This window comes from Odontesthes bonariensis, chromosome 8, assembly GCF_027942865.1.
Source record: "Odontesthes bonariensis isolate fOdoBon6 chromosome 8, fOdoBon6.hap1, whole genome shotgun sequence".
NCBI classification, from domain to species: Eukaryota; Metazoa; Chordata; class Actinopteri; order Atheriniformes; family Atherinopsidae; genus Odontesthes; species Odontesthes bonariensis.
The window spans coordinates 29,534,110-29,545,409 of record NC_134513.1 but is presented as its reverse complement, the minus strand read 5'-3'; the positions used below and the strand labels follow the sequence as shown (position 1 = coordinate 29,545,409).

The window sequence follows — 11,300 nt, the reverse complement described above, 5'->3', positions numbered from 1 at the left end:
TAAGAGTGTTATGCCAAATGATCTTAGAGTTTTGAGAATGTAATTTCTGTTTCAAGAAATGAGCCAAACCAATAGAGAAAAACTGTAATAGGATGTTTGTTTGAATGGAAGGATATATAAGAAACAATATAACTTGATACTTACTGTAAGATTGTTTTTTTAAGTCGGCAGAGACAACGGCTCGATGAAAAATCCCTCTTCTGTAATGGCTAACTTTTATAATCCTCTAACCAAACGAAAACAAAATCTTTAATTTGTTTTTTTGTTGGTTTTGTTAGAGGAGGGGGAGCGGGAGCGGGATGGAAGGGAGGTTAACTCCAAGTTAGGGCTTCACCGTGATTGGCCGAGTTCCATTGTGAGCTCGGGCGTTGATAGGCTCGGTTCATTGCGAGTCGGTGCGACATTGGCTAAACCGTTCAATGTGAGAATGGAGAAGTGCGAAGCCTATTGGAGGTGAGATTTAGACTAACGTGAGCGAGGTAGCGCCAACGAGGCTTAAAAATCATAAACGTGCATGTATTGTCAGCCTAGGCTCACTTTCCCACACCCATTCATTGGTCCTGCAGACTTTGCTAAAGGTATGTGATAGCCACTTGCCCAGCTCACATGGATTGCATGGCAATCAAATAAGTGGATGGTAGGAAATAAAATCTTCTAATCTGCAGCCCCCTGTGACACCTATGGGGGGCGAGAACGGCAAAACCGAAGAAAAATGTGTCTGACATGACAAGTTTAAGTAGATAATAAAGGAAGCAGAAACTGAAAGACGACAAATATCTGATTGCAAGGCATCTCTAAAAGAGCGATGGTTTGAATCCCCATAACTCGGGTTTGACACAAGGCGACAAAGATCTGATTCCAATGCTTTTAAAAAAAAGAGATGGTTCGAAACCCCATAAGTTGTGTTTGACACCTTCCACACTTTGGAGTGACTGAGCTTCCGAGTGGGCTTTCTGCAGCTCCAACAGAGAGCAATCGGAGCCAAGTTTCCAGCTGTAACTTAGGTGAAGTGCTTTAAACACATCAAAACACCTGCCCCGTGTGAGGGTCGACCTCACGACCTTCAAACTATGAGACTGACGCGCTGCCTACTGCACCAACGAGGCCTGCAAAACAGAAATGTGCATGTATTGTCATCCTAGGCTCACTTTCCCACACCCATTCATTGGTCCTGCAGACTTTACTAAAATATGTGATGACATGGCCTGTTGAGCACGTAGCTACTTGTTCAAAAGACCTGTTGTCTGGACTAGAGGTTAAACAATCAACTCACAAGTTTCTTTATCTGGCTTTCATTCTCATTTTGAAAGTTTATGGAAAGTTGTAAAAGAGGTAGTTTCACGTGGGATAAACTTGACTGAATTGTCCCATGTCAGTCTATGTCAAGAGGAGCAGAGTCTGCAAAGGTGCTTTTGTCATACAGCGTATTCTATTATGTCAGCGTGATGAACTTCCTATCCTTTGTCATGGGTCTTGGCCAGGGTGCAACTTGCTTTTCAAAAAGAGAGATGGTTCGAATGCCCATAAGTTGCGTTTGACACTTTCCACACTTTGTAGTGAGTGAGCTTCCGAGTGGGCTTTCTGCAGCTCCAACAGAGAATAATCGGAGCCACCTGTGCCCAGCAAGTTTCCAGCTGTAACTGAGGTGAAGTGCTATAAACACCACATCAAAACAACTGCCCCGTGTGAGGGTCGAACTCACGACCTTCAGATTATGAGAATGACACGCTGCCTACTGCGCCAACGAGGCCTGCAAAACATAAATATGCATGTATTGTCAGACTAGGCTCACTTTCCCACACCCATTCATTGGCCCTGCAGACTTTGCTAAAGGTATGTGATGCCCACTTGCCCAGCTCACATGGATTGCATGGCAATCAAATAAGTGGATGGTTGGAAATAAGATCTTCTAATCTGTAGCCCCCTGTGACATCTATGGGGGGCGAGAACGGCAAAACCGAAGAAAAATGTGTCTGACATGACAAGTTTAAGTAGATAATAAAGGAAGGAGAAACTGAAAGACGACAAATATCTGATTGCAAGGCATCTCTAACGCTAGTCGTCCATTGTTCCGTCACGTCAACTTAACTCGCCGGATTGGATGCCTAGTGTCGCCGTGTTGCTACTACAGTGGGCGTGTATACGGAGTTGTAGATAGAACATACGGTAGAACGGCTCCGGGGGAAAGTAAATAACTTGTGATTTTAATCAACCAAAGTTTCGGAGTTTCGGAGGGAAATTAATGTGTATAAATCATCAGCAATGGAACATTATTTCATATTGCACCATGGATGTGGATCTGCTAGTGAGGAGAGCTGCTATTGTGCTGCTGATGCGACACAGGAGATCTCCTTCTCGCTGCATCACCTGTCCCTGCACCTTTTCTCTGATTTGAAAATGAAACATGAACAAGACATGTTGTGAAAACATGGCCATGGGTGTGATTTGGTTCTTTTGTTGAAATGAATGCCTATCACAATTATTGGTAACGTTGAATCCACTACTCCACCTCTGCCAATGAAAGAATTTGATGCACTGGATTGAACCTCTATTCCTTGATGGTCATTACTTTACTGCAAAAGTGGAGATGCTCACAATTGCCTGATGTTTTAGGTGTGTTTATTCGCCTACAATCGTTTTAGCACAGCCATTCTGGCCACTGCTGCTGTTCATTTTGCCCGCAATAGCAATGACATGAGCAATACCCGAAATGTTCAGTGGTGAATAAACAAAGGGAAAAAAAATACATGATCTACTGTCATTGGGTAACGCACTACGTCTGCCGTGGCAAATTTGCATAAACCTCGAGTGAGCCCAATTTTTTGACGTGCCGCAGGTCTCCAGCTCGCCGTGTCAGAATCCCAGCATGCTTTGCGAGCACGACGACAACGATCGGCCGGATTTCATTGAAAATTAACTGAATACGTTGGATACGGCTTGCTTTGACGGAACAATGGACGACTAGCGTAAAAGAGCGATGGTATTACCCAGTACGTCTTTTGATTTGCTACCCAACCTATAGGTCATCCGGTAGATTTGTTGGAGCACACACTCGCCCCTGGGTGGGCTCGAACCACCAACCTTTCGGTTAACAGCCGAACCCGCTGGCCAATTGCGCCACAGAGACTTGCTGTAACTGTCTGTGGGCGTGGTCTCGATCATTACCACCTCTCACCCCATCATCAGAGTGTGTGTTAGATTTCTTTATGTTTGTCATAAGGTTGATATCTGCTGAGTAGGTAACAAGTAAAGTAGCACACAACAAGTAGTCAATAACTTCCTGGTCTGACTTGTTAAAGAAAGAGGTTTGATGTTAAATTTTTTCCCAGGTTCCCTCATTAGGTCTCTCAGGCTTTTTGAATTTTTTTGTTTTGTGTGTGACTTTCATAGCAATATGACAGAAAGGTTCTTTTTTAACTTTGCTTGTGCAATTTTGACAAAAGACAGAGGAGCCTCCAAGTTGAGTCATGCATTACACTGCACTTAAAGGGGAACTCCGGGGCATTTGAAGCGCAATCCCATTGCTAGAGGTTGTCAAATACTGATAGTAGGACACACACTGGTGCAAATCTGCGCTCCCTGTGCGGAGATTGCGCTGTTTGCGCAGCCTGTCATGCGAGGCTAATACGTGGTGGCTAAGGGGTAAGTGATAACCCTTCCACATAAAACAACAATTTGCACACTGCAGAAACGTCACACCACTGTATAAACCATCCGACAATAAAGTCACAAGCCTTACCATCAAAACCATATGCATGGTTCTCACATTACTGGCATGGGGACGTTACAAAACAACTTTATAAACAGCATGTCACTTACCTGTTGTTTGTATGCTCGCGCATGTGAAAGCCCAAAAGAGTCAATGGACGATACTCCCAAATACAAAGCAATTATCTTCTCTACAAAAACTGCGTTCAAGTATTTAAGACATTACAACAATACATGCCCAGTAATGTTGTTGTCACCCTTGGAAAAATATTTTGCCAAGGAGCGTGTATAATGCATAAGGAAAGATTTTTTTATATTTATATTAATTATATATACATTTATAAATTCGTTCATATTTATATACATTTTTTTACCCAAAATTTCCCCCATCCCAGATCGCCAAATGCTCCAAGTCCGCGGACAAAAACATTTTGTCCGACAATAGACCAGGAAATTTCTCTTTTTCCGTACCATTCGTGGATGCCCATGTCATTTAATGACAAATGGCATTTCTCTTTGCTGCTCAAAATGTTATTAAGCACCGTGTTACACATCAAAGTATCAGAAAAACTTGATCATTCTTTTAGTTTTTAAAAGCCACAACGGTCCTAGAGCTGCTGGAAAGAGTTAAGCGAGCCCTTCTCTAAAGAGAAGTAGTAAATCAGCTGGCTGTAAAGTGTTATTTCAAATCAAGTGGTGCGCATAGGATGACTCGTTAAAAACCAACGTCCTATTGAATTTGTGACAGGGCTCGATTAAATTGACATTCTAGTCATGTCATTGGAAAACAACAGCAGAAGTGTCTTAGGTTTACGCTACTAACAGTGCCAAAACTTGGTTCCCTCATTCTCTGACCAGGAATCGAACCCGGGCCGCGGCGGTGAGAGCGCCTAATCCTAGCCACTAGACCATCAGGGACCCAAAAGCAGTGCACGCGGTACAGGTTGCAAGACTGTGGTAAACTCATTCCTAACTGGCAAATTAATTGGCATAGTGCATTGTACTGAAGTTGTGAACATTTTAGCCTTAGATGAAAGCAATTGTGCGCATCTGGAGAATGAATCCAAGCAAGCACAAGTTTCACACTTTAGACTTCTCTCTTATTTGTAGAGTGCAAAATAAGTTTTCCAGGAGAAGAGTCTTTTTCTTATCTTCTTAGTTTTATTTATTATTAAACTTCACAATTTCAAAATGCGCGGGGAATGGCTTCGGGAACAATGGCAAAAAACAAATTTCTGATGTGTGCGCGCTACCGCGCTGCACGTCCACGACTTCTTTATCTGGGGAATCCCAATTGGGCCACGCCCACTTCAGCAGGTAGGTCCGTATTTGGACATGTGCCTCACACGGGAGAATAAATCAAACTGGAATGAGAACAGCATTAGTGACATGTAATTGGACACAACACACAGCAACATTATTATATTATATATATTAGTCGGTGGTTAAAGTTAGTTTCTTGCTGTTTTTTGCTGGTTAAACTTCAGTTTAAGATCTTTCTAACAAGCCCCTGATCGTCTCTGTGGGCATATATTAATAACCCCGTGCGTAAAGTGTGAAATGTCTCAATCAGCCTCACCTTTTCCCCGGCGCACTTCTGCACGTTACTGTATGAACACGTTGTTGTGAGTTACACAAAAACATGGGTATTTACCTTGGGGGTAATCAGAGTCACCCACATGAGCTGCCACCACCCCATGAGAGAGCAGTGTCACCCATAGTTGCCCCGACTCTCTGTTCAAACAGAGTCGGTCACCCCCCCCCACCTGCCTGTTTTGGCCACACTGCGGCGGTGGGCAGCCAGTCTCCGCTTCACATCCACCTTAATGTTGGACCACTTCTTCTTCACCTCTGGTCTGCCTGTGAGGCTTCTCAGACCCCACAGCATTGACAGCATTGACAGTCTCAGGCTCTCCCACCCACTCCTCTTAGTTTGCTGCTTATGCCGGAGGACAGCGTGTCAAAGAACAAATTTTTTTGGGCCTCCACTTCAGAAAGTAGCACCGACATATCGCTTTCCGTGAAGTTTTTCTTTTTTCCCGTCTTATTCAGTCTTTTTTCTTTATTTTCTGACCGTACACAGAGGGGAATTGCAGGTGCAGGGCTCATTTAAATATGATTTGTGAATTTAAGTAGGGGCGTGGACAGGGAGGAGTCGGCTGCTCCGACATGTGCGCTCGATTCCACGTTGATTGGGATGTACAAACGATATATGCTTGGATTGATTCAAATTCAAATTCAAATTCAAAAATACTTTATTTATCCCAGAGGGAAATTAAATGTTGATGTAGCTCAATTAAATCAAAGAGTTATTATAGTAGCTGATGGCTGTGGGCAGGAAAGATTTCCTGTAGCGGTCCGTTTTGCATCCAAACTGAAGAAGCCTTTGACTGAAGAGACTCTGTTTTCCAATAACAGTCTCATGGAGAGGATGTTCAGGGTTGTCCATAATTCTCTTGATTTTATGCAAAATCCTTCTTTGCATTATTGTCTCCAGAGGTTCCACAGTCGTCCCCAGAACAGAACCAGCCTTCCTTATCAGGTTGTTGAGTCTTTTTAGGTCCCTGATTCTGATGCTGCTGCCCCAACAGATGACGCAAGAGGAAATGACGCTCTCAACAACAGACTTGTAGAAGATCTGCAACATCTTGTTGCAAACCTTGAAGGACCTTAGCTTCCTCAAGAAGTACAGTCTGCTCTGTCCTTTCTTGTAGATGGCTTCACTGTTGTGTCTCCAGTCCAGTCTGTTGTCCACATGAACACCAAGGTATTTATATTCCTCAACCACCTCCACTTCTTCTCCCATGATGGAAACAGGGTTTGATCTGACCCTGTTTCTCCTGAAATCTACAATCATCTCCTTTGTTTTGTTAACATTCAAGATGAGATGATTGTTCCCACACCATGCCACAAAGCGGTCCACCAGCTCTCTGTACTCAGCTTCTTGTCCATCTCTGATACACCCGACAACTGCAGAGTCATCTGAATATTTCTGTAGATGACAGGAGTCTGACTTGTACTGGAAGTCTGAAGTGTACAGAGTGAAAAGGAATGGTGAGAGTACAGTCCCATGTGGTGCTCCTGTGCTGCTGATCACCTGGTTAGACACACATTTCTTCAGTCTGACAAACTGTGGTCTGTTTGTCAGGTAGTCATTAATCCAGGTGATTGTTGAGGCCTCCACCTGAGTCTTCTGGAGTTTCAGACTAAGCAGATCAGGCTGGATTGTGTTAAATGCACTGGAGAAATCAAAGAACATGATCCTCACAGTGCTGCCTGCTTTGTCCAGATGACAGTGGGTTTGTTGAAGCAGGTGTATGATAGCGTCTTCAACTCCAACTCCATGGCGATAAGCAAACTGCAGGGGGTCCTGATATGTGCTGGTTTGCTTACACAGGTGAGTCAGCAGGAGTCTCTCCAGGACCTTCATGATGTGGGATGTCAGTGCAACAGGTCTGTAATCATTGATGTCTGAGGGGTGAGTTTTCTTTGGTACCGGAACCAGACAGGATGTCTTCCACAACAGTGGTACCTTCTCTTGGGTCAAGCTAAGGTTGAAAAGGTGTTGCAGAATCCCACAGAGCTGCTCTGCACAGGCCTTCAGGACTCGGGGGTTGACACCATCTGGACCTGCAGCCTTGTTCCGGTTCAGTCTCTCCAACTGCCTCTTCACCTGACTTCTAGAAACAGAAAAGTGGGAGGGGGAGGCAAAGGGGACAGCAGCATCTCCTGATTGGGTTGAAGACAAACTAGTGGAAGCAGAAGAATCCATGACTGAGGTGGAGGTGGAGATGTTACAGGAAAGCTGTGGGTCAGAGGAGGGTGGGATGTCTCTTTGGCTGGGAACAGGAGGAGAGGATGGTGAGCTTGTTCCTGAACTGAACCTGTTGAAGAATGTGTTCAGCTCATTTGCTGTGTCCAGACTTCCATCCATCCGATCCTCCCTCTGCTTGAGGCCTGTGATCTTCTTCATTCCTGACCACACATCTCTGATATTGTTCCTCTGCAGTTTACTCTCAAGTTTCTTTCTATACACCTCCTTGCTCTCTCTGATCTTGACTTTGAGCTGCTTCTGTATACTCCTCAGTAACTCCCTGTCTCGCTCCCTAAAGGCTCTTTTTTTCTTGTTCAATAGTTCCTTTAGCTCACTGGTGATCCAGGGTTTGTTATTAGGGAAGCATCTCACTGTTCTGGTGGGGATGGTGTTGTCCACACAGAAGTTAATATAGTCAGTCACACACTCAGTCATGGCATTAATGTCCTCTCCATGTGGCTTACAAAGAGAAATCCAATCGGTTGCATCAAAACAACCCTGTAAGGCTTCTTCAGCTTCCTCTGACCATTTTCTAACAGTCTTTTTTGTGACAGGTAGTCTTTGAACAAGGGGTTTATATGCTGAACAGAGAAAAACAAGGTTGTGATCTGATTTTCCCAGGGGAGGTCTTGATTTGGAAATGTATGAATCCTTGACATTTGTGTAAAACAAATCCAATGTCTTGTTTTCTCTGGTAGAGCAGCTGACAAACTGTTGAAAAGTTGGCAGTGTAGCAGAGAGTGAGGCATGATTAAAATCACCAGATATTGCCACAAAAGAATTGGGGTGTTGAGTCTGTATCTTAGCAACAACGGAACTGATGACATCACATGCAGTGTCGGCAACAGCTGAGGGTGGAATATAAACAGCCACCAAAACAACACTGGTGAACTCTCTTGGCAAATAATATGGACGAAAACTTACTGCCAATAGTTCAATGTCAGGACTGCAGAGACGACTCTTCACAGTAACATGTCCTGGGTGACACCATCTGTTGTTGACAAGCACTGCCAATCCACCCCCTTTCCTTTTCCTGCTAGTCTTTATATCTCGATCTGCTCGTACAGTCAGGAAGCCCGGCAGAGAGACGCTGGAGTCGGGTATATGATCCTGTAGCCATGTCTCAGTAAAACACATAATGCTACATTCCCGATATTCTTGCTGAGTCCTTATCAAGGCTAAAAGTTCATCCAACTAGTTAGCTAACGATCTTACATTTCCCATGATGCAGGATGGCAGAGATGGTTTGAACTTCTTCTTTCTTTCTCTCCTCTTTGCTCCTGCTCTGCATCCACGACGCCTCCTTTTCAATTCCAGTGGGATTTCTGGCTTCAGTTGTCGAATTATTTCTGCTTTTCCAATGTTATTCAGCTGCTCCCTGTTGTAAACCACCTTGTTGCTATGGTGATGCATCATGACAAAAGAGTAAAATATACAAAAGTATTGGGAAAAATTAATCCAGCTGCACAGCATCCAAGGCAGGAAGGAACAGTTGTCCAAAAAATGCAATTTCTTCCAAGAAATAACAGGAATGAAATTTAGAGAAAAAGAAAAATCTCAATGTGAGGTACAGAGCTACTCCAACATGCTGCCACCCTCAGCAGCGCATTCTAGAACACAATGATGCGTGCGCACAGATTTGTACATCCGACGTTGGGGGTCATTTGGGTTTGAGCGTACGCCAAGTTTCAGTAGGAAATCCACGCAAGTCTTTGTACATGAGGCCCCTGGAAAAGATGATGTAACATTCAGCAAAATCACAGTTGCCATTTGACCAACTCTGAAACCCTTTCTACACACTCTTAATTCAAACTCGTTTGGTGTGCATATGAGTGTCCTCTAATGTCCACTTTTCTGATATAAGTAAGAAAAAAGAATTATTGTGTCAAAAGACTGAAATCTTTCACTTTTGTTAAATGGATTAGAGGATCGTTTACCCGATTTCTTTAAGCTGTGTTTTTTATTTTGAATAGTCACGTGGATAAGGCACTGGCCTCCTAAGCCAGGGATTGTGGGTTCGAGTCCCGTCTGAGGTGTGTAGCAGAGTGGGGCAGCGGAAGCGTGCTGGGCCCATAACCCAGAGGTCGATGGACCGAAACCATCCTCTGCTATGTATAACTTTTCAAATCAACATCTCTCATGAAAAAAACCTGGAAAAGATGATGTAACATTTATCAACATCACAATTGACACTTGACCAACTCTGAAACCCTTTCTACACACTATAAATTTGAACTCATTTGGTGTGCACCAGTGTCCTCCAATGTCCACTTTTCTGATATAAGTAAGAAAAAAGAATTATTGTGTCAAAAGACTGAAATCTTTCACTTTTGTTAAATGGATTAGAGGATCGTTTACCCGATTTCTTTAAGCTGTGTTTTTTTATTTTGAATAGTCACGTGGATAAGGCACTGGCCTCCTAAGCCAGGGATTGTGGGTTCGAGTCCCATCTGAGGTGTGTAGCAGAGTGGCGCAGCGGAAGCGTGCTGGGCCCATAACCCAGAGGTCGATGGACCGAAACCATCCTCTGTTATGTATACAATTTCAAATAAAACTCAACATCTGCTGTACCTGTCTATGGGCGTGGAATTTCCAGAGTGTGTTGCTCCACATGCGGCTCTCTACTATACGGACTTTACGCTGAAGATGCCCGCTGGAACAGGAGCATTTCCGGAAAGATGCTGGCTCGATTAAATTCATTCTGGACTCTCTATCCGACCACATGAAGACCTCGGGACACTTCTGTTTGGCTTTAGGGACCCTCTACTCACTACCACGTAAGTGTTATGTTGTTTGGAGCTGTAGAAGAGGTGTAAAAATAGCGTTTTGTAACGGCGATACCATATGCCCCACTCTCCTCCAGGCTAACGACTTTTGGCTGAAAACGGTCAAATCAAAATTCTCAAAACACATCAGAATTAAAGGATAAGACCGGTTTTTTGACATTGGGCCCTTGATTTCACATTATAACATGATGTTCTACTCACCCCTGCTTGTTGTTGAACATTTATAGCTGTTCCGAAGATATTCGCGAGGCGTCTGGCTGCTCTCTTGAGATATTCGGCCATGAAACGGTTTCCTATGGGCAAGCTTATACAGGCACAAACTATGCTGTTTATAATTTATTAATTACTCTACACTAGCACTGATAACGTGGAGGTGCGTCGCTTACTTAAAAAAATCTTGGTTATTGTAATTTTGTTTTTTTCGTCGTAAAGTGGGTGTTACTGACGTAATCGTCGTGCTACTGCCACAGACAGCCCACAGACCTGCTGCCTATTTATTCATTCGGCTAAAATTCAAAATTAGTAACCCGGATTTTTTTAAGTAAGCGACGCACCTCCACGTTTTCAGTGCTAGTGTAGAGTAATTAATAAATTATAAACAGCATAGTTTGTGCCTGTATGAGCTTGCCCATAGGAAACCGTTTCATGGCCGAATATCTCAAGAGAGCAGCCAGACGCCTCGCGAATATCTTCGGAACAGCTCCAAATGACCAACAACAAGCAGGGGTGAGTAGAACATCATATTATAATGTGAAATCAAGGGCCCAATGTAAAAAAAACGGTCTTATCCTTTAAATGATTTTGATGTCAACTCAACGTATGTACTCCCAACTTCCCGTAAATTATCCTGAAGTGCATTTTACTCCGGATAATTCCTTTAAGTTGTGTTTTTTATTTTGAATAGTCACGTGGATAAGGCACTGGCCTCCTAAGCCAGGTATTGTGGGTTCGAGTCCCATCTGAGGTGTGCAGCAGAGCGGCACAGCAGAAGT

The 11,300-nt window shown here is 43.7% G+C and overlaps 1 non-coding gene across 1 annotated transcript; it reads right to left on the bottom strand.

Moving 5' to 3' along the window:
* Nucleotides 1–1,677: 1,677 nt before the first annotated feature.
* trnam-cau (transfer RNA methionine (anticodon CAU)) lies at nucleotides 1,678–1,750 on the bottom strand. Its single transcript has one exon. It is a non-coding gene; the product is annotated as a tRNA-Met (tRNA).
* Between the last annotated feature and the right edge of the window lie 9,550 nt (nucleotides 1,751–11,300).